The 21,762-nt window shown below is 39.4% G+C and overlaps 1 pseudogene; it reads left to right on the top strand.

The window, feature by feature from the left end:
• Positions 1-434: 434 nt before the first annotated feature.
• On the top strand, positions 435-17,282 carry LOC118855116 (annotated as a pseudogene).
• The last annotated feature ends 4,480 nt before the right edge of the window (positions 17,283-21,762 follow it).

The raw sequence follows: 21,762 nt of genomic DNA, 5'->3' as shown, positions 1-21,762 counted from the left end.
TTGCTGTTACAGTGATACAACCAGAGATATGGATGGTTATATAGTAATAGCTATAGCTAAATAACCATACACAGATAAAGGTAGAGGCATAGGTATAGGTATGTTCTATGAGTAAGAATACGAGAATAGATTTGGGAATAAGGATAAGGACAGGATTAGAGGATAAAGATGTATAAATGTAGACATAAATATTATCAATAGATCTATAAATGGTAGATACACAACTCATGAAAGAATCTTTTGATGATTTTCATAAAGATGCATACATCTCGATCCCAGGAAATTCTGTTCTCCCTAGTATATACATATATCAATTTCACAGAATAACAGACTTAGAGCTGGGAGGGCACTTAGCAATCAGGGACTTCAACGTAGTTATTTTTTCCCTTGTAATAAATGTGCAGAGTCAAGCAAATCAACTTCCTGCACGGATCATGTCCAAAAAACATCTATGTCTCCATGAATTCCTGGACAGTAGGTAGGTAGCATGTTTCATCATGAATCCTCTGGAAATATGGTTGATCAATGAGTTGATAAGAGTTCCTATATTTTTCATAGTTCTATATTGTTCTTAATACAGGAGAGAGAAACTAAGGCCCGGAGAGGCTAAGTGCCTTACTCAAGGTCGCAATAGTTGTAACGTTCAAAACAAGAATTTGAAACCAGATGCTCTGACCTCCACCCAGTGCTCTTAGCCCCACACCATTCTACCCCTCATTTTCCTCCGTGAAAGCCATATTATGATGCTGCATCATGGTGCGCACATAATAATGGGCTCCCCCAAGGCTCTTCCAGGGCAGCTCTAGTGATTTCAGACACCACCAAAATAGGACTTTGCATTTGGGGCTTCTGGCAGACTCTGTGACTGTTGTCCAAGAAACAGCCCAGCTGACCTCAGACAACTTCATTGCCAAAAGATTTGCTATCAAGGAATGATTGTTTGAAGCCACAACAGCACAGGGAGATAAGGCAACAGGTAGGAGATAAAGGGATTTTAATCTATGTTTACTGAGGGAGCATCCACCCCTATGAAATCCCAGATCTTTGAATTTAATAACATGTATTTTATGTGAGGGTCTTCAAAAGCTAAGGGGCAGGATCAAGCCTGCAACAGAGACATAACTTTTTTCCTGGGGTTTAAATTGTCAAGCTAGAGGCTCAGTGATTCAAGAGATATAATTGCCCCATCATGGGAGCCCCTGAGAGCAAACACTGTTCCATATGAAAGAGGAATCATTCATACATGGGATAGAGAGCTGCATAGTACCAAATGCCTTTGCTTCTAAGATAACTTTCTAATCTACCACAAAAGTCAGCATATAATGGATATGAAGGATGCTAGGACCTTGTATCAACAATCTAGCTACCAGCTGCTGTGAGGGTGTAAAGCCAACAACAACCAGCTCACAGAATGCTGCAAGCCCAGGTCCTTTTCATTTGCTTTATTAAGGAAAGGAACATTAAGGGGTTAACAATCTTACTTTAATCCAGCATACAAATATCATTTACTTAGTTCAGGGGAAAAAACCAGCACCCTGAATTACAGACCAAATACAATTTGTAGTTATCAACATCTGGGTGTACAGCCAGGGAGCTCATTATAACGGCTGGCCCAGAGTCACACACCACTCCTGCTGTGGCTCAGAGCTCTGAGAGAGAACACTAACCTTTGCACTTACATATCCTGTTCAGGGCCAGAGGGCCCTGACCTCACCCAGGCTGGGCGTGGAGAAGTTCCCAACCCCCAATACCACATCAGATACAAACCAATGGCTCCCAATTGTCTCAGTGCTGAGAAATACAAAAACATCCCACTTTATCTGCCCCATTCAAACAAAGGCCAGAATCATTAAAGGTCAACAGCAAAATGTCACACCTTAATTACTATTACAGACCTGAGCTAGAGAATTCTTTCCCTTATGTAGAACAGACTCTTCTCTGTCTATCCACTGGTCCTGAACCAACTGACCAAGAGCTTGGAGCTGCACCAATGTGTCTGTCCTTAGCAGAGCAAAGTTGTTCCAAGGATTAAGGAGGAAGGCAGACGAGTCCTTCATTCTTTGTGTATATATAAGTATGCTCTCCAATGTATAGGCATGAGATGGGGCACGCAGAAAGGAACAGTGGATTGAGCAAAGGTTGTGGGTTCCAGTTATGGCTTAGTCATTAAGTAGTTGTTTAACCTTTGAGTAAGTTTCTTTTCTCTCTATGATGGATGAGAACAAGTGCCTCAAACTCTCTCATCTCAGCTTCTTAATTTGCAAAATAATTATACTACTGGCTATAACCTTCCTCACAGAGCTGTTATGAAGGGTGGGTAAAATCATGTATGTGAAAGCAATATGGAAAAAGACAACATGTCTAGTAAATGTGAAAGGTGGTAGAGAAGAGAAGGGAGAAGAAAAGAAAGGAAAAATCATGGAAAGAAAGGAAGAGAAGAAGAACAACAAGAATGAGAACAAAAAGAAAAAGAAAAAGGAAGAAGAATAAGAACAAGAAGAACGAGAACAAAAGGAGGAGGAGGAGAAATAATAGAAATAATAGACTGGTCCAAAGCTTCATCAGGATAAGCTTTTCTGCCAATGTAGGGGGAAAGGACAATGAAAGAAAAGAGAGAATCTATTCCGGGTTAATGACCAGCTAAAGATGAAAAACACTAAACAGAATTTCCAGGATTCTGATGCTAATAGCTTAAGGAAAAAGCTACTTCATCTACATTATACTTTTGGATTTAGATATTACTAAGAAAGATAGGTCACTGGTGACTGCATATGTGATGCTCCATAAACCCATACTATCATAAAAGTTCAACAAACTCAGAGTTATAATCTCATACATCCCCTAAGGAAACAAACTTTATCAAACAGTAGGTAAGTGAAATCGGATTACAAATTAAACTACATTTAAAGGATTCACAAATAGACTGATTAAGGAGGATTTTACATGCCACCAAGAAATCAGGGACAGGAGCTTCTTCCTCTGGTGTCTTATCTAAAGAATGTTCAAGGTTTTAAGCATATTTTTACATCCCACAGACAGGTTCGATCAAGTGAGGTTACTATTAAGATGGACCTTTAGTTATACAACAATAAAAGGAAATCAGAAATTCCCACAGCATCACTGATCAATTCAAGAGATTTAGGAGTAGAGTGGAAAGAAGTTCAGACTGAAGATTGCTGGTCCCAGGAATCCTGGAAGAGTTCCACTTTTGACTAATCAAACAATCCATCATCCACCATTCCTTAAGCTCTTACTTTTTGCTAAACACTGGGCTAGAGGCTAAGAATACAAATTAAATGCCAAGACAGCTCTAGTCCCCAAAGAACCTACATGATAAGTACCTGATCTCTGCTTTTATCTTCCTGATGGTTTGTCTTGGTCCCAAAGCCAACCACCAACTGTCACTTCTAAGATCAAGTATAAATGCCTCTCTGGATTAGACACCCTTATACAATCTAGTATACTCTTTGTTCAGCCAAACTGACCAACTTATGACCCCTATATATAACTTTATTGGGCACCTAGGTAGTGCAGTGGATAGAGTGACAGGCCTGGAGTCAGAAAGACTCATCTTCCTGAGTTCAAATCTGGCCTCAGACTCTTATTAACTGTGTGACCCTGGGCAAGCCACTTACCCCTGTTTGCCTCAGTTTTCTTATCTGAAAAATGAGATAGAGAAGGAAATTGCAAACCACCCCACTATCTTTGCCAAGAAAACCCCAAATGGAGTCACAAAGAATCAGACACAACTGAAATGACTAAACAAAACAACCAATAATATACACTATTCCATCTCTCATTCCTGCTTTTACTTTTTTTGTTTTTTTTTTTGTTTTGTTTTTGGAAGGGAGAAGGCAGGGCAATTGGGGTTAGGTGACTGGCCCAAGGTCACACAGCTACTAAGTGTGTCAAGTGTCTGAGGTTGGATTTGAACTCAGGTCCTCCTGACTCCAGGGTCAGTACTCTACTCAGTGTGCCACCTACCTGCCCCTCATCCCTGCTTTTTCACAAATGCCTAAAGCAATCTTCTTCCTCCCTTCTGTCTTGTACAAGCTACAGGGCTCTTTCCTCAATGACTATGGCCCACACCCCATCAAAAAAATTCCTTTGTATAAAATTTATATTTGCTTATCTCTGCCCCTGTTGTTTTTTTGAATTGAATTTAACAATATCCTCAATGGTAGGGATTTTTTCCCATCTCTTTGTGCCCAGTGCCTAACACATAAGAGGACATAGTGCCTGGTACACGGTAGGAACTCAGTAAAATGCTTGATAAATGCATATACAAATACCCCCAAATAATGTTGATGACTTAAACTTCATGGTTTACTTCAACTGTTTTCTCCTTTTGTGCACTATGCTCTCCCACCTCTATCCCTTTTCTCAAGCTGCTCTGCATGCCTAAAATACACAAGTTCTACCTTTTCCACTGTGGAATTCCACCCTATCCTTTAAAGTCCAAAGCAAAGGCTGCCTCCTCCAGAATGCTTTCCCAGATTCCTCCTGACCAGAAATAACATTCCCCTTAGGTCTTTACATGTCACTTGGGCTTCTACCTCTTTGGTGAACCTAGCCTATAACATTCTGTGTTATACTTAGTTATTTTATGGACATCTCCTCCTCCAGAGCTACAAGGACCAAGAGGGTAGGGTACATGTCTTCTATAGATTTTGTCCATTCAATAAATCTTTCCTGAATGCTGAATAAATGGACAGATGAATGAATGAGCAAATGGATTATTATTTCTATTTTAACTAGTCACTTTTTTTACCATTCTTGATAGGAACTGAAGTAACGGACAGAACAGAGATTCTAGGATCACTTATGATCTGAATAAATGGGTATATTCCTTGTTATTTAATTCACTTTCCTTAGCTATAACATGATGTCTTTCTTCCCAATGTAGTCAAGGCAAAAGAAATATGAGCTAATGGATCTGGGAAATCACACCAAGGTAAAGGAATTTATTTTTCTGTCTCCAGGATTGAGCAACATCGTTTTGTTTTGTTTTTTTATTCCTGGTATATGTAACAACTCTGCTGGGATATCTCGTCATGGTCACTTTGACCTGTGAATCTCACTTTCACATGCCCATATACTTCCTGCTTTGAAATTTATACATTTTGGACTTTTGCTTCTCCTCTATCACAGCTCCACAGGTTTTGCTGGACCTTCTAATTTGAAAGAAAGATGATTTGTTTTGATAGCTGCATCACGCAGATGTTTTTCTTCCATTTCCTCGGCGAAACTGGTGTTTTTTTCTCTCTGTGATAGCTTTTGATCATTATTTGGCAATCTCAAAACCCTCCACTATGCAACTCTCATAAGTAAGGGAAAGTGTGTTGGGCCCCTAGTATTTCCTGGATGGGAGGCTTCACATATTCTATTGTTAAGAAATTATAGAGTAGAACACTGGCCTGAGTAGAGCATGGGCCTGGGGCAGCTAGGGCCTGGGGCAGCTAGGTGGTGCAGTTAGTAGAGCACCACCCTCGGAGTCAGGAGGACCTGAGTTCAAATCCAGCCTCAGACACTTGACACACTTACTAGCTGTGTGACCTTGGGCAAGTCATTTAACCCCAGTTACCCTGCCTTCCCCTCTCCAAAAATAAGTAAATGGATAAATAAATAAAAAGAAATTATAAACTATGCATACAAGAGTCTAGTATTCAAGAAACTAATGAACACAAACTACTGGGGGACAAATTCCTTATAAATTGTTAGAAAAACTAGATATGAGTTCAGTGCAAATGGGATTAAGGGAATAGTACCAAATGAAACAATACATTCTAGATCACTGTATGATCTAAATACAAAAGAACACAATTTTTCTGAAAAAAAGAAGAGAATAAAGTGACATCTTTCATAATTATGCATAGTGGAAAAATTCATAACTACGTAAGGGTAAAATTTGAATCATAGATTTAAAGCTGGAAGGAATCTCAGAGGTCATTTTAGTCTGTTTCCTTCATTCTATAGACAAGTAGCCAGGTGTCACAATGCATTCTTGTGGTCCCTACTACTGAGAAGGTTGAGTGAATCACTTCAATTCAGAAGTTCTTTCTTATTTCATTTATTTTTTGTTATATTTTGAGTTTTGAGGTATCTCTCTTCCTCTTTCACTGTGTCCTAAATGCACACTAGAAAATGCGAATATTTGACACAGATATGTATGTAAAACCATACAATACATACGTCCATATATCAGTTATTTCTCTGGAGGTGGATAACATCTTCCGTCATAGGTCCTTTGTAGTTGATTTGAATATTCATGTAACTCTAAGTTCTCTATATGTTCGAGATATAAAGCCTTTACCTGAAAACTATCTATAATTTTTTCCCAAATTTTCTGCTTTCCTTCTAATCATGGCTATGTTGGTTTTATTTATACAAAACCTTTTTAATATTATGGGTCTAGAGATGCCCAAAAGTCAAACTCAGAACAGATTAATTCCATAACATCTATAAACAAAACTTCTGAGGGAAAAAATATTGGTCACAAGGTCTACAAGAATACCTGGAAAAAAATGAATAAAGAAATAAAAAATGAAGTAAGAACTCTGGAGAAAAAAAAATTCAAAGGAAAATAAATTGCTTAAAACCAAAGGAGTTAAACCTACCCAGGTAGATAAATGCGCCAAAATTTTAGCGGAATAAGCAGAAATCAATGACTCCATGTGACAAGAGGAAAGATTGGAATAAATCAAAAGGTAATGAAAATAGAAGGAAATATAAGGTATCTAATTCATAAAAAATAATTTTCTAGAAAACAGTTCAAGGAGAAATGATCTCAGAATCATTAGACTTCTGAAAATCATGATTTTTTTGAAAAAGTCATACTTAAAAAATTTCAAGAAATCCCAAGTGAAAACTGTGAACTAGAATGCAAAATGAAAATAGAAGACTCTTCTCATAACTTTCTGAAAGAAACCCTAAAAGGGGAACTCCCAGGCACATCATGGCCAAAATCCACAGCTTCCAAGGCAAAGAAAAAAATGCTGCAGCTTCCACAAAGAAATAGTTCAGATACCAAGGAATTGCAATCTGGATCTCAGAAGGCTCTAATGGACTCATGAGATCTTGGAGTTTTCTGTTCCAAGAGGCCAAAGATAAAGGCTTAAAGCCAAGAAGAACTAATGATAGGATTATCAATTTAGGATTCAAATGGACTTTTAGTTTATGATATTACTGATGAAAAACCACAGGTGAATAGAAATTTTAAAATGTAAACACAGGAGCCAAGAGACACCTAGAAAATATATTGGAAATGGTTATGGAAATGGAAAGGTCTGTGCAAGAATGAGGTGGGACAGCTAGGTGGTAGAGTGGAGAGAGCACTGGATCTAGAGTCAATAAGACTTATTTTCCTGAGTTCAAATCAAGCCTCAGACACTTAATAACTGTAATGCTGGGCAAGTCACTTGGCCCTGTTTGCCTCAGTTTCCTCAACTGTAAAATGAGCTGAGAAGGAAGTGGCAGATCATGCCAGTATCTTTGACAAGAAAACCCCAAATGGAGCAAAAAAAAAACAAAGTCAGACAGAATTGAACAAAAAATGGAAGAATGAAGTTTTTCTTTTTATTAATTTTAATATTTTAATTACATGCAAAAACAATTGTAACCTTCATTTTTTTTACAATTTTGAGTTCCAAATTCATTTCCACTCTTCTTCCCTCACCCCTCATTGAGAAGGCAAGCAATTTTATAAAGGTTATACATATGCAGTCATGTAAAATATATATCCATATTAATCTTGTTGTGAAAGAAAACACGGACAAAAAAAGAAAAATAAAGTTTTTTTTAAAAAAGACAATAAGCTTTTATCCGTATTCAAACTCCATCATTTGTTTCTCTTGAAGGTGGATAGCATTTTTCATGATAGGTCCTTCAGAATTGTCTTAGATTTTTGTATTACTGAGAATAGCTAAGTCATTCACAGTTGATTATCATAAAATATTGCTCTTACTGTGTACTATGTTCTCCTGGTTCTGCTTATTTCATTTGTATTAGTTCACATAAGTCATTGCAGGCTTTTCTAAAAGCATCCTGCTCATCAATTCTTATGGCACAACAGGATTCCATCACAGTTACATATCAAACTTGTTTAGCTCTTTCCCAATTGGTGGACACCCCCTTAATTTCCAAATTTTTGTGACCACAAAAAAAGCTGCTATAAATATTTCTGTACATATAGACCTTCTTCCTTTTTAGAAAAATTTTTGGGATATAGGCCTAGTAGTGGTATTGCTGGGTCCAAAGGTATGCACAGTGTTATAGCCCTTTGGACATAAGTTCAAATTGCTCTATGGAATGGTTGGATCAGTTTACAACTCCACCAATAGTGCATTAGTGTCCCAATTTTCCCACATCCCTTCCAGCATTTATCATTTTCCTCATCGGTCATGTTAGCCAATCTGATAGGCATGAAGCGATATCTTAGAGTTGTTTTAATTTGCATTTCTCTAATCAGTAATGATTTAGAGCATTTTGGAAAATGGGTTTGCCATTTCTTTCTCCAACTCATTTTACAAATGAGGAAAATGAGGCACACAGTGTTAAGTGATTTACACAGAGTCATACTAGTGAGTGTCTGAGGCCAGATTTGAACTCAAGTCTTCCTGACTCTGTAGTGGCACAAGAAACAGAGTGCCAGACCTGGAGTCAAGAAGACTCATCTTTATCACTTAACTCATTTAACCTAGATAGCTTTGATTTCTTCATCTGAAAACTACCTGTTCAGTTCCTTTGATCATATATTAGTTGTAGACAGACTCCTTATAAATTTGATTCAGTTCTCTTTTATTTGAGAGATGAGGCCTTTCTCAGAAAAATTTGCTGTGAAAAAAAAATGTTTTCCCATTCTTCTGCTTTTCTTCTAGTCTTGGGTGTATTCGTTTCATAAGTAACATCTTTTTAATTTAATACATCCCAAATTATCCATTTTACATCTCATAATGCTATCTATGGTTTGGTAATAACTTCTTCCTTTTTTCATATATGTGCTAGGCAAAATAAGGAATGAAGGGGTTTTTATTCAAAGAGGGGGAAAAGAAACAAGTAATCCTTCAGAAATTTAGTATCTTGGGTCATGGAGGAATCCAAAAAGACATGGGGATGCACCTCTTCAGTCTCAATCATCTTGGAGAGGAAAAGAATTCCTTAGGGAAAAAGGCAAGAAGGAGAGGGATGCAGTTACTATTTCTAATGAGAAGAGGAGAATGGAAGAAAGGATCAAAGGAATAGCTACCATGTAAACCTCACTCTTCACAGCACTGGGCAAAGGAAGATTGAATAAATACACAGAGACACACAAAACATTTGATACGGAAACATATTAAAGTCAACAGGGCAACTATGCTTGCTTGTTGCAAGGTTTGTTTCCTTTTCTCAATTTGGGGCATAGGGCATTTTGGAGAGAGGGAGTACTGGTAATTGTGTTAACAATGGAAAAGGAGAAAAGAAAGGAAATTGGGTCACTGGGCCATTTCTTTAATGCACACAATAGAACAGAGGAAAGTTCAGAAGGACACAGAGAAAGCAGGAAAGTCTGGTAACTAATGTGTTATATCTATTATATACATTTTTTAGGCAAACTATACAGTTTCATATACAATCCCCTTCTGTATGTTGAAATAATTGTAGATATTATTGTTTTTCAAGTACAAAATGACAACAAATAAAAAGCATTCCCCCAAAAATAGAATGGTGAAAATGTTTAAATTAGAATTAATAAGAATAATTTAAATTTAATAATTAATTAAAATTAGAGCAAATTAGAATTTGTGAGAACATGTACCCTTTGGAAGAAAAGAGTTGGGGAAAGCAGAAGAGCCCTTTTCCAATATTTGAAAGGCTGTCATATGGGAAAGGAATTAGATTGGTTGTCCTTGGTCCCATATAACAAACTAGGAATGATAAATTGAAGTTGAAGAGCAAAATATTTGAGCTCCATATAAGGAAACATATCCTAACTCTTAGAGCTATCTAGAAGGGTACTAGCCTGCCTCAATAGGAAGTGAATGACCCATCACCAGGTCATTAAGTGAAGCTGGGTGAGGACTGAGAAACAAGTTATACAGTAGACTCAGGTGTGGCTTAGATGAGATGATGTCACATGTCCCTTCCAGCTCTAGAGCCTACAATTTTAACATATTAACAATGTTTTTACAAAGGTCAGCAGTTCAATATTGTACCCTTGTGTGTTCCTAGCCAACCAGGAAAAATCAAGCCTTCACTGAAACCCAAGGAACTTGACTAATCACAAAATAAGTCCCACCATGGGCTATTGAACAGAATTTCTTGGCACTAATTACTCTGTTTCTAAAGAGTCATTAAAAAGTGTCCTTTGTTGGGTCCCCTGTGTGCCAAGTCCTAAGAACCTGACTATCAGGCCTCCACCCAGTCCCACCTCTGCCCAATGGACCACTAGGGATGCTACCTACATCCTCTAATTGCCTAGTGGCCTTACTTACATCATAGGACTGAGTTCTGTGGAAGTCCTCCTGTCCTGGCTCAGAAGAACTGAACAGCAGAAGGGTTAGCAGCTTCCTACCAGTATGGGAAGGGTGCCAGTGTGCCAGCCAACAGTGAGTAGTTTCCATGGCTGAGTAGTTTCCAGGGTTGAGTAGTTTCCAGTGGAAATTGTTATCTGAATGACTGAAAGATTTGTGAAAGATTCACACATATATGTATAATTATATTTGTGTGTGTGTGTGTGTACACACACAAATACACTCACACTTTGTTGGTGTTGCTCAGTCATTCCCAACTCTTCATGACTCTGTATGGGTCTTCTTGGCAAAGATACTGGAGTGGTTTGCCATTTCTTTCTCCAACTCATTTTACAAATGAGGAAAATGAGGCACACAGTGTTAAGTGATTTACACAGAGTCATACTAGTGAGTGTCTGAGGCCAGATTTGAACTCAAGTCTTCCTGACTCTGTAGTGGCACAAGAGACAGAGTGCCAGGCCTGGAGTCAAGAAGACTCATCTTTATCACTTAACTCATTTAACCCTGTACCTCAGTTTCCTTATCTGTAAAATAACCTGCAGAAGCAAATGGCAAACCATTCCAGGATCTTTGCCAAGAGAGCTGAAATGGGGTCATGAAAAGTCAAACACAAATGAAAGCAAATGAACAACAGCCTTCTCCCTCCAGGTCCAGAGTTCTATCCTGAGCCATCTATCTACCTCATATGAATACATGTAAACATATATATATATATATATATATATATATATATATATATATATATATATATATTCAAACATGCTTCAGTAATACAAAGACCCCTACTTTCATTGGTGTGGGTATTCCCTCCATGGAAATGACAACTGCCCTGTGAGTTAACACACGGTCTATGAAAGTTGTTACAGCCATAAAATGAATTACCTATATAGCCAGGAAGGTGATAAACTTCTACAAACGTAGCTAGGTTAGTGCTATGGAAGGTTTGGGGAGAGACACAGTGTATCAACAAGACCTTACTAGAAGCCATTCTACTTGGAAGGATGGTCCAGGGCTTGTATTCTGGGGGCATATTATGAATGTAATGGAATCCGGGAACTTAGCTAGAGAATGTTAACCCATGTGCAGAGTAGGCCCTAAGGGCCTCTTTCCATCTATTGCCTTTGATTTAGCCAGCTAAAACTTGGGTATGTACTAATGTATCTCTATTGCATAAAACAAAGTTGTAAAGTCTGTCAGGGAAGAATATAGCCCCCTCCACATTCTCGCAAGGAGGGCTTCATTTATTGTGTTTGTATGAGTCTGACCTCCAATATATAGTCTGGAAATAAGGCACAGGTCAAGGAAAAGTGCATCAAGCACCAAAGTTTCTGGGTTCTAGTCTTAGTTTAGCCAAGGAGTGGGGAACCTGTGGCTTCAAGGTCACATGTGGCCATTTAGGTCCTCAGGTGCAGCCTTTTGACTGAGTTGAAGTTTACAGAGCAAATCCTTTTATTAAGGGGATTTGATCTGTGAAGTTTGGATTGATTCAAAGGGTGGCATTTGAGGACCTAGAGGACCAAATGTGGCCTGGAGGCCACAGATTATCCACCACTGGTTTAGTTAGTAAGAAGCTATTTAACATTTGAGTAAAAGTTTCTGTCTTCCTGATGCTGGTTGAGAGGAAGTCCCTTACTTTCTATCATCTCAGTTTCCTCATTTATAAAAACAAGTCCATCAATACTTCTTATAATCTCCCTTATGCAGTTGTTATGAATGTGAAATCAATAGGGAAACTTGCAAATGTCAGATAAATATGAAAGGTAGAAGAGGAGAAGGAGAAGGAAGAAAGAAGGGGAAGGAAATGATAATGGAAGATGAAGAAGGTGATCGCAAGAATGCCAGTTATATGACAGAGATGAAGAGGAGGGAGGAAGAAAAAGGGAGAAAAGAGGAAGAAGAGGAAGGGGATGGAAGAAAAAACAAGAGGGAGTGAGAAAATGGAAGGAGCAAGAGCAAAATGAGGAAGAAGAAGGAGAAAAAGAGAAAAGAAAGGGAAGAGGGGGAAGGAGAAGACAGAGGAAATGAGAACAAGCATAACCAGCTACAATCGAGAATCAGATTATCCTGGGAATAGAAAGGCTGAGGGCTTTGTCCAGCATCAAGCACAAAGGCACAAATGGAACTGTCTCCACTCCTAGGCTCCATGTAATGATCTATTTATTGAACGCCAAGAGCGTTCATACAAAGGTATTGTAGGACCCAGTCCCTGGATAGGTTTGATACAAAGGAAAGGTCACTCAAAGTAATGGCATAATTTCCTAAATGTCTGGGCAAGGACAAGGGAGCTAATACTCTCTAAATGCCAAGGACAGAGGGTCCTTAGCTCTCTGGGGACCTCTGGTGGTCCCCAAAGGATCCAGCTGTTACAGAGAAACAAAGAGAAAAGAAAGGGGAGAGATTTTGCTCTTGGTAACTGGGCAGATGCAGGAAAACTTTCAGCAGAACGTCCAGGATTCTGCTACTGACAGATTGAGGGAAAAGTCTCCTGATCTCTAAACGCTCCAGGTTCAGATCTAACTGTGAAAGGTAGGTCACTGAATACCCTACATTTGTGTTCTAGGCACTCAGTAAATACCTACTGGATTGAATTAAATTGAATCCCTCTGCTTGAAGGTAAAATCAAGGGAAGGACGGGTTGGAGAAAGCCTGAGGAGGAAGAGGGGAAAGCCTTTCAGAGCCCCCATAACAATCCTTGATTTTAATCCTTTTCTCTCAGTCACAATCCCACTTCCAACCAAAGCTCTCATTTCACTGCCCCACCCCCAACCTCCTCCAAGTCCCCTCAAATGAAAATACAAAGTAACATCAGTCAGAACCTAAGACTAGACAGAGTTGTGTGCACTGTGCTCAAGGAGAATTGTGCCTGTCTGTATGTGAGTGTGTGTATGTGTATGCATGTGAGCAGGTGTGTAGGAGTGTGTGCTTGTGTGGTTTCTTCATGGATGGGGAATGGGGAGGGGTAATGGACTAAGTTCCTTGGTTAGCCCAGAGTGAGTTCCAAATTCTTCCAATTGACATCCTTCCTGAAACCCATCTGTCTAAGTGCAGCCAGCTGAACAGAACTGATTATTGTGATGGAGATTCAGGGCAACACAGCACTTCTGGCGCGTGGTAATCAACATCTGCCCTTACTATACAAGACAAGAAATGAAGGATGAATGGGAATGAGTTTGGACTGAAAGTGTTCTGATCCCAGGAGATCTTGGGCAGTTGCATTTTTAACTAATCAGTGAATGAATCACAGAGTATTTATTAAGCTGCTTCTGCATGTCATGTGTTGGGTACACAAGTACAAATCCAGCCAGTCTGTGTCCTCAACAAACTTGCAAGCTAAGTCCTAAAACCAACTCCTGACTGTCACTTCAGGAAAAAATAAAAAATCCTCTTTTTGGCATGTAAAGCCCTTCAAAATCTGGTGTACCCAGAAGGGCAGTGAGGTGGTCCATTGGATAGTGCCCTTGTCCTGCAGTCTAGAGGGCCCAGGTTCAAATTCTGCCTCAGATACTTACTACTTGTATGGCTCCAGTCAAGTCACTTAACCCTGTTTGCCTCAGTTCCTTATCTATAAAACGAGCTGGAGAAGTAAATGGTGAACCAGTCCAGTGTCTTTGCCAAGAAAACCCCAAGTGGGGTCACAGAGAGTCAGACAACTTTGAAATGACTCAACACCTATTCTAGGAAAACTGGCCAGTGTGCTGTTGTTCCTTCACACACAACATTCCACCTCCCCCCATGTACCTTTATCTGTCATGCTTGGAAAAGGTTCTCTCCTCACCTCCATCTCTTATCATCCCTAGCTTCCTTCAAGATTCAGCTCAAGAGCCATGAAGCATTAATTAACTCTCCTCGATTAGTAGTGTCCATCAAAAAAATTACTTTGGATTTACTTATCTGTATTTACATATCATTTATTTTTATTATTTATATAATTATTATTTTTCCATTATTATATACTCTTTTCATATTATATATTTAAATTTTTTTTATTTTTCAATTCAATTTATCCATTGCCATTCATGTTTTACCCCAGTAGGATGTCACTTCCTTCAGGACTTTTTTGGATCCCTAGTGCCTAATACAAAGTAAGCTGTAGTGCCTGGCATGCTATAAAAACTTAATAATATGATTGCTGAATGAAGGAATGAATATTTAAAATACTTTTGATTAATAAAACTTCATGGTTCAATTAAACTATTGTCTGCTTTTTGCATGTGAGCTGCACTCTGCTTCTTCTGTCCCTGCTCCCAAGAGGTTCTATATGCTTAGAATAAACTACTTGTACCTCTTCAGCTGTGGAATCTTCCTTTAGAGTCACTTTGACAGATGAATGGAGGGTGGAATGGAGTGGGGAAAGATTTGAGACAGGCAGAAAAAAATTCAGGGGTGAGAAAGTGAGGTGTTGAGGATTACCCCTACCTTGACAGTGACTGGGATAGTGCTTCCACCCTCAACAGCAAGAAGGAAGTTAGAACGAGGGTAAGGTTTGGGGCAATATGAGGAGTTCTGTTTGGGACATTTTGAATTTAAGATGTTTATGGGACATCCACTTTCAGCTGTCCAGTAGGCACTAAGAGATGTGAGCTTAGAGATTAGGACAGATGTTAGGGTTGGATAAATAAATCTGTGAATGATCTGCAGAAGATGGTTAGTGAATTCATGGAAGCTAATAAAATCACCAATCAAACGATGAAATCACCAAATCACCTCTAGACTATGTCTAGAGAAATAAGAAAAAGGCCCAAGACTGAGACTTAAGGGAAACCCATGATTAGTGGGCAATACACAGATGAAGATCCAACAAAGGAGAATGAGAAGTAGCAATCAGGTAGGAGGAGGATCAGGAGAGAGCAGCATCACAAAAAACTAAGAAAACATAGTAACAAGAAGACAGTAATTGACAGTATCAAAGGCTGCAGAGAAGTAAAGAAGAGTGAGGGCTGATAAAAGGCCAGCAGGTTTGGCAATTAAGAGATCACTGGCAACTTTGAAAAGAGCAGCTTCAGTGGAATGAGGTTGGAAGCCAGTCTGTAGAGAGTTAAGAAGGAAACATGAGGAAAACAAGTGAAAACCCTATTGTAGATTGCCTTCTCAATGAGTTTATCCAAAAAAAAGAAGGAGAGATACAGGATACCATACAGCAGGGCGGCTGAAGCAAGTGAGGATTTTCTCAGAATGATGGAGACATGTATGTAACAACTGTACTGGGAAATCTTCTCATCACATTTTTAGGCACTAGGAAAGTAGCCAGTTAATACTGGGCTCCAGTAGATGGAGAGAGTAAGATAAGTGAGAGTGGGGATGATAGAGAGGATAATTTGCTGGATAAGTCATGGTGGAAGGGCTTACTTGAGCACATAGAAGGATCTGCCCTGTCAAGGGAAGCACCACTTCATTATGTGAGATAAGGCTTAAGGAGGCATCTGAGTGATGTAGAATGAGGGATAGGGAAGAAGAAAAAGCTCTTGATGCAGAAATACGAGGCAAGGTTCTCAACGGAGAGGGTGGGGGAGGAAAGCTATTAGAGGTTTGAGATTTGTAAAGATTTATGAAAGTGAATGTGGTTGGGAGGATAGTGAATCATTTAGGGAGGTTTTTAAAGAACTGTTTTGCATCCATGAGCATCTAATTCAGATTGTGTCATATAAATTTATGGTGGGCCCAGTCAGTATTATTTTGTAATTTTCTCAAGCTTCATTCAGCAGCACACAAATAGGAGGAAAAGTAGCAGATGGTATGTGTAAGTGAAGAAAGGAGATATCTGAGTAATGTGTGTATTCTTTATCATTTAATTCTTTTTCTACAGGTGGCCAAAAAAGAGGACAAATGAGCCACTAGAGATGGGAAATCACACCAGGGTGAAGGAATTTGTTTTTGTGGGGTTACCCAGTCTCCAAGGCTGAGCATCATCTTATTTCTTCTATTATTCCTGGTATATGTAACAACTCTGCTAGGAAATCTTCTTATCATGCTCACTGTGACCTGTGAACCTCGCCTTCACATACCTATGTACTTCCTGCTCTGAAATCTATCTATTGTAGACATTTGTTTCTCCTCCATCACTGCTCCAAAGGTTTTGCTAGATCTTTTAGCTAAGAGAAAGACAATTTCTTTCAATGGCTGTATTACACAGATGTTTTCTTCCACGTCCTTGGTGCAGTTGATATTTTTTCTCTTTCTGTAATGGCTTTGATCGTTATTTGGCCATCTCAAAGCCCCTTCACTATGTGACCCTCATGAATGAAGGAAGATGTCTTGGGCTCTTTGCAGCCTCTTGGGTGGGGGGCTTCATACATTCCATTGTACAGATCTCTCTGTTGCTCCCACTCCCTTTCTCTGGGTCCAATATCATTGATAGTTTCTACTGTGATATCCCCCAAGTCCTCAAACTCGCCAACACTGATACCTTTGTTCTGGAGCTCCTTATGATCTCCAACAATGGGTTCCTAGCCATACTTTGGTTCTTTCTACTCATTGTGTCCTATATAGTCATCATAGTGATGGTGAGGTCTCACACAGGAGAGGGCAAGAGGAAAGCCATCTCCACCTGCTCCTCTCACATCACTGTGGTCACCCTGCATTTTGTGCCCTGCATCTATGTGTATTCTAGGCCATTCACTGCCTTGCCCTGTGACCGAGTCATCTCTGTCACATTCACTTTCATCTCCCCTCTCTTGAACCCCCTGATTTATACCTGAGAAACAGGAGATGAAGTCAGCCATGAGAAGATTACAGAGAAGACTTGTTCCTTCTGGAAATCACTTGGCTCTATGCTAACAGAGAACTGGGCAAGGTTGACTTGAACTTTATGCCCATTATTTGCAGGGGGGTAAGATAGCATGAGAGGTACATCCTTGCAGATATCTACATCCTGGAGAACAGTGGTGGGAGTCACCCTAAGTAACCAGTGAAGGCAAAGAATTTGGGTTATTCCAAGCATGAAAAAGCAAGGTACAAGATGCACAGACACACTAGACCCTCCTCCATTCAAAGAGTATCTATATTGAAGACTACAAATAAAAAATGGAAATGACGATGGCTTGGGAAGCAGAAGATCTGAACCTACCACTGATTCACTGTGTACCTATGGCAAATGATGTAACCTTTTTGCATGTTATGACTGCAGGGATTGGATGAAGTGGTCTCTAAGCTCCCTTCCACCTCTAACATTCTGTGTTCTCAAGTCCCTTCAGGCTCTAACTTCCTAAATTAATAATAATTGCTCACATTTATGTAATTGGGAATTTGAGCAGAAGAGCCCCTAATTTATTTCACAATCACCTTGAAGGCTGCCAATCAGAGAAAGGCCAATCAGAGGAGTTCCTTGTGTCTTCTCAACAAAAGTGGGGGAGGAATTGTTAACTTCCCTAGAAGGTGTCTCTTTCAACCAAAGACCACACTCTATAATCTCATTGAGTTGATCACTTAGATGGAGGGCTCTCTGAATCAATGCACCATCATGTATAGCACTATAAGGTTTACCAAGCTCTTAACACATTGTCTCATTTGACAACAATCCCATGAGGTAAGCACTCCAGTTATATTATCATCCTCTTTTAAAATTGAGAAAATTTCCACTCAGAGAAGTTAAACAACATCATAAGCATGGGATAATTGAATTTCAGAGTTGGATAGCACCCTGAAGGTCATCTAATCCAACCAGTAATTAAACCAGAATCCCTCAATGGTATATCTATACACACAGCCTTGCTTGAAGACTTTCAAAAGGGAGAACCACTAGCTCCCCAAGCAGACCATTGCTCTGTAGGACATCTCTCATTCAGAATTCTTAAACTTTTTTGTGTCCTGGACCTCTTTGGCAGGCCAGTGAAACATTTAGACACTTCTAAAAGTAACAATTATAAGGCCTTAAATAAAAAAAACAGGATTACAAAGGGTACCAATTATATTGGAATACAATTATCAAGACATTGAAAGTTCCAAGTTCATGGATCCCTGGATATCTATTCACAGACTCTTAGACTCTGCTGAGTTCTCTTAAGAACCCCTTCCTTGATCATTAGGAAATTTTTCTTTACATTTAATCTAAATTTGCTTCTTCTCAATTCCAGGTTTCCAAGACTATATAGATACTCAACTTGAGAGATTTGACTCAAACCCTCTCCTACCACCAAGTTCAAATGCCATGTTCAAATTAAGAAATCTCAGAGTGAAGGGAATCTCAGTGGTCCCCTGATTCAGCCTCTTTGCCACCTTCATTGTCCTCCACTGGCCACTCTCTAACTGATCAACATATTTAGTGACATATGCTGCCTAGGACTAAAGGGGGAGTCTGACCAGGACAGGCTGGCCCTGGTCTTGGACGCTGCATCTCTCTAAATGAATCTAAGAGCCCTTGGCCTTTTTTCACTGTCGTGTCATATTGTTGACTCATATTGAGATCAAAATTTCCATCCTCTTCCCCCCCAATCTTTTCCTCATGAACTGGCATCTAGCCCTCTCCCCCACCTTATACGTGTGAAGTTAATTTTTCACCTAATTTCATCTTATGTTCTTAATGGTCAATATCTTTTGGATCATGACTTTCAGCCAATATCTGGACCTGGAGTTAGAAGACCTGAGTTCAAATCCAACCACAGACACTAGCTATGTCACTCAACTCTTATTTTCCTGTCTCTTAATCTATAAAGTGGCGATAATGATAAATAGCACCCACTTCTCAAGGTCGTTGTATGGATCCAATGAGATAATAATTAGAAATCACTTAGCATAGTGCCTCCTGACACACAGGAAGCACATCTAAATGCTAGCTATTTATTGCTGCTGCTGCTGTTATTATATCTAAGCTGTCCCTACTAGTCTTGTGTCATCTGCAAATGGAATAAGCTACATTATAAGGTCTCTAAAATCTCCCCTAGTTCTTCTATTTTAAGCCATAATTCTGCCATATGTACCTGTACCAGTAAGGCAATAAACACAACATCAATGGTAATCGTGAATATGCCTATGTAATTCTGTATTGCAAGATATGAGAGACTCTCCATAAAGAAGGTAAAAGAAGTATAACATTTATTCAGACACCAGAAAACCATATCCCATAATTAAATGTTCAGCTCCCACAGCCACTCAGCCCAGTTTATCATAACAGCAAGGAACTTAAAATACCATATCACAGACTGGAGCCTGGCCATCCCAAAAGCTCTCTGACGCCCTGCTGGGGTCTTCCCCAAAACAACTCACAGTAACAGCTAAGTCAGCCTGTTCAATTCTAACAATTATGAGGCCAGCCATTAGAAGCCATAACATCTCTCTCTCTTAGCATTTTCTGTGACATAACTTCCTTTTCTGTCAGGAAGCTCCTCCTACCATGTAACTTAGGCTTCCTGCGATGTAAGCAGGTCACAAGGCCTACTAAAGGGTGGAAAGATCTTCAAATCTGATTGCTACCAAGTACCACACTGCATTTTAAAAGGGACACTTCAGATGAAATTTTAAAATGTGGTGGGTCTTTTTTTTCTTCAGAGAATTGGGTGATAAATATTTACCAGCACAGGCCACTGATCTTAATGTTCTATGATACTGTAGAGGATGGAGCACTGGACTTGGAGTCAGGAAGACCAGGGTTCAAATCTTCTCTCAGACACTTATTTGCTATGTGACCCTGAGCAAGTCACTCAACCTCTGTTGGCCTCAGCACCTCACTGTAAACCAAAAGAGGCCGACAAGCTTGCATTACAGTTCCAAGTTAAGGCTCTTATGATACTATATCCTATATTCTAAGTTCCTTCCAGCTGCTACATCTACATTTCTCTTTGCCAAAATCTTTTCTGGTTCTACCATTCTGTGTTCTAAACTTCCTCCAAGATCTAGAACTCTGTGGTCCATGTGCTCTTCCAGTTCTAACATTCCACAATCTAAGACTTGTCTACACATACCCAGAACCACGGGATCACAGATTTAGAGACGGAAGAGAATCCTAGGAGACAAGGGTGAACTTTGAATTGTAGATTTTAATCTGGATGGAATCTGAGAGATCATTTTAGTCTATCCCCTGTATTCCATAGAAAAGAAGCCAAGTGTCACAGTGCACCCTTGTGGTCCCTACTACAGGGAAGGTTAAATGAATCACTTGAGTTCAGGAGTTCTTTTTATTTTATTTGTTTATTAATTTTTGTTATGTTTGAGTTCCAAGCTGTCTCCCTCACTCACTCCCTTCTACCCTCATACCAGAGAAGGCCAATATTTGACACAGATACATATATGAAAACATAGAGTATATATTTCCATATATCACTTCTTCCATCATAGGTCTTTTGTAGCTGATTTGAATATCCATATAACTCAATAGCTTCATATTTACTCTTCAAATAATATTCTTCTGACTATATGCAATATTCTCCTGGTTCTTGATTTCACTCTTGATTATGTCAAGTAAGTCTTCCCGTGTGTGCCTGCTTGGTGCAAGGTTTGTTCCTTTTATGAATTTGGGGCATAGGGCATTTTGGAGAGAGGGGGTACTGGGAATTGTGATACCAAAGGAAAAGGAGAAAAGAGAGGGAATTGGATCATTGGACCCTTTTAATTTTTTAATCACCAATTAAACATCTCAGATTGATTGTATGTTGTTTCTTCTACTAGATTATAATTCTTTGAGGTCAGTGACTGTTTTGCCTTTCTTTGTGTCCTGGAACATAGCATAATACCTGGCACATACTAAGATATTATTTTTTCCTTAAAGGCAATCAGGGTTGTGACTTGCCCAAGGTCATACAGCTAGTAAGTGTCTGTGGCTAGATTTGAACCCAGGATGATGAGTTTTCCTGACTTCAGGTCCAGTGCTCTATGTACTCTGGGGCCACCTAGCGGCCCCTCAAAATAAGTACATATGCATAAAAATCTGGAAGCCAAGACCTACTCTTAGCTTACATAAATTCAAAACCATACTTTAAAGAAATAAAGGAAGACATTTCCCTGTTTGACAAGAACTTCTGGGAACACCAAAGAGCAATTTGGCAGAACACAGACAGAACTTCTATCTTACTTGGTTGACAATTTTAGTGACGTTCCTAGCATGTGTCAGGCACTGGGCTGTGCCCAAGGTAAAAATAAGATTCCTGCCCACGAGAGACTCACATTCTCATGGGGAAGACAATAAGCAAAACATTTTATATACAGGAACTATAGAGCAAAGATAGAAAGTATTCACCTGGGGAGGGCCCTAGCAGTGGGCAGTGGAAAGGAGGGAGGAGCCTGGAAAGGTCTCCTGAAGAAGGTGATGATTGGAGCTGAGTCTATA

The sequence above is a fragment of the Trichosurus vulpecula genome, chromosome 6 (assembly GCF_011100635.1).
Source record: "Trichosurus vulpecula isolate mTriVul1 chromosome 6, mTriVul1.pri, whole genome shotgun sequence".
NCBI lineage: Eukaryota > Metazoa > Chordata > Mammalia > Diprotodontia > Phalangeridae > Trichosurus > Trichosurus vulpecula.
The sequence above is the reverse complement of the archived record's forward strand: the minus strand, read 5'-3'. Positions and strand labels throughout refer to the sequence as shown.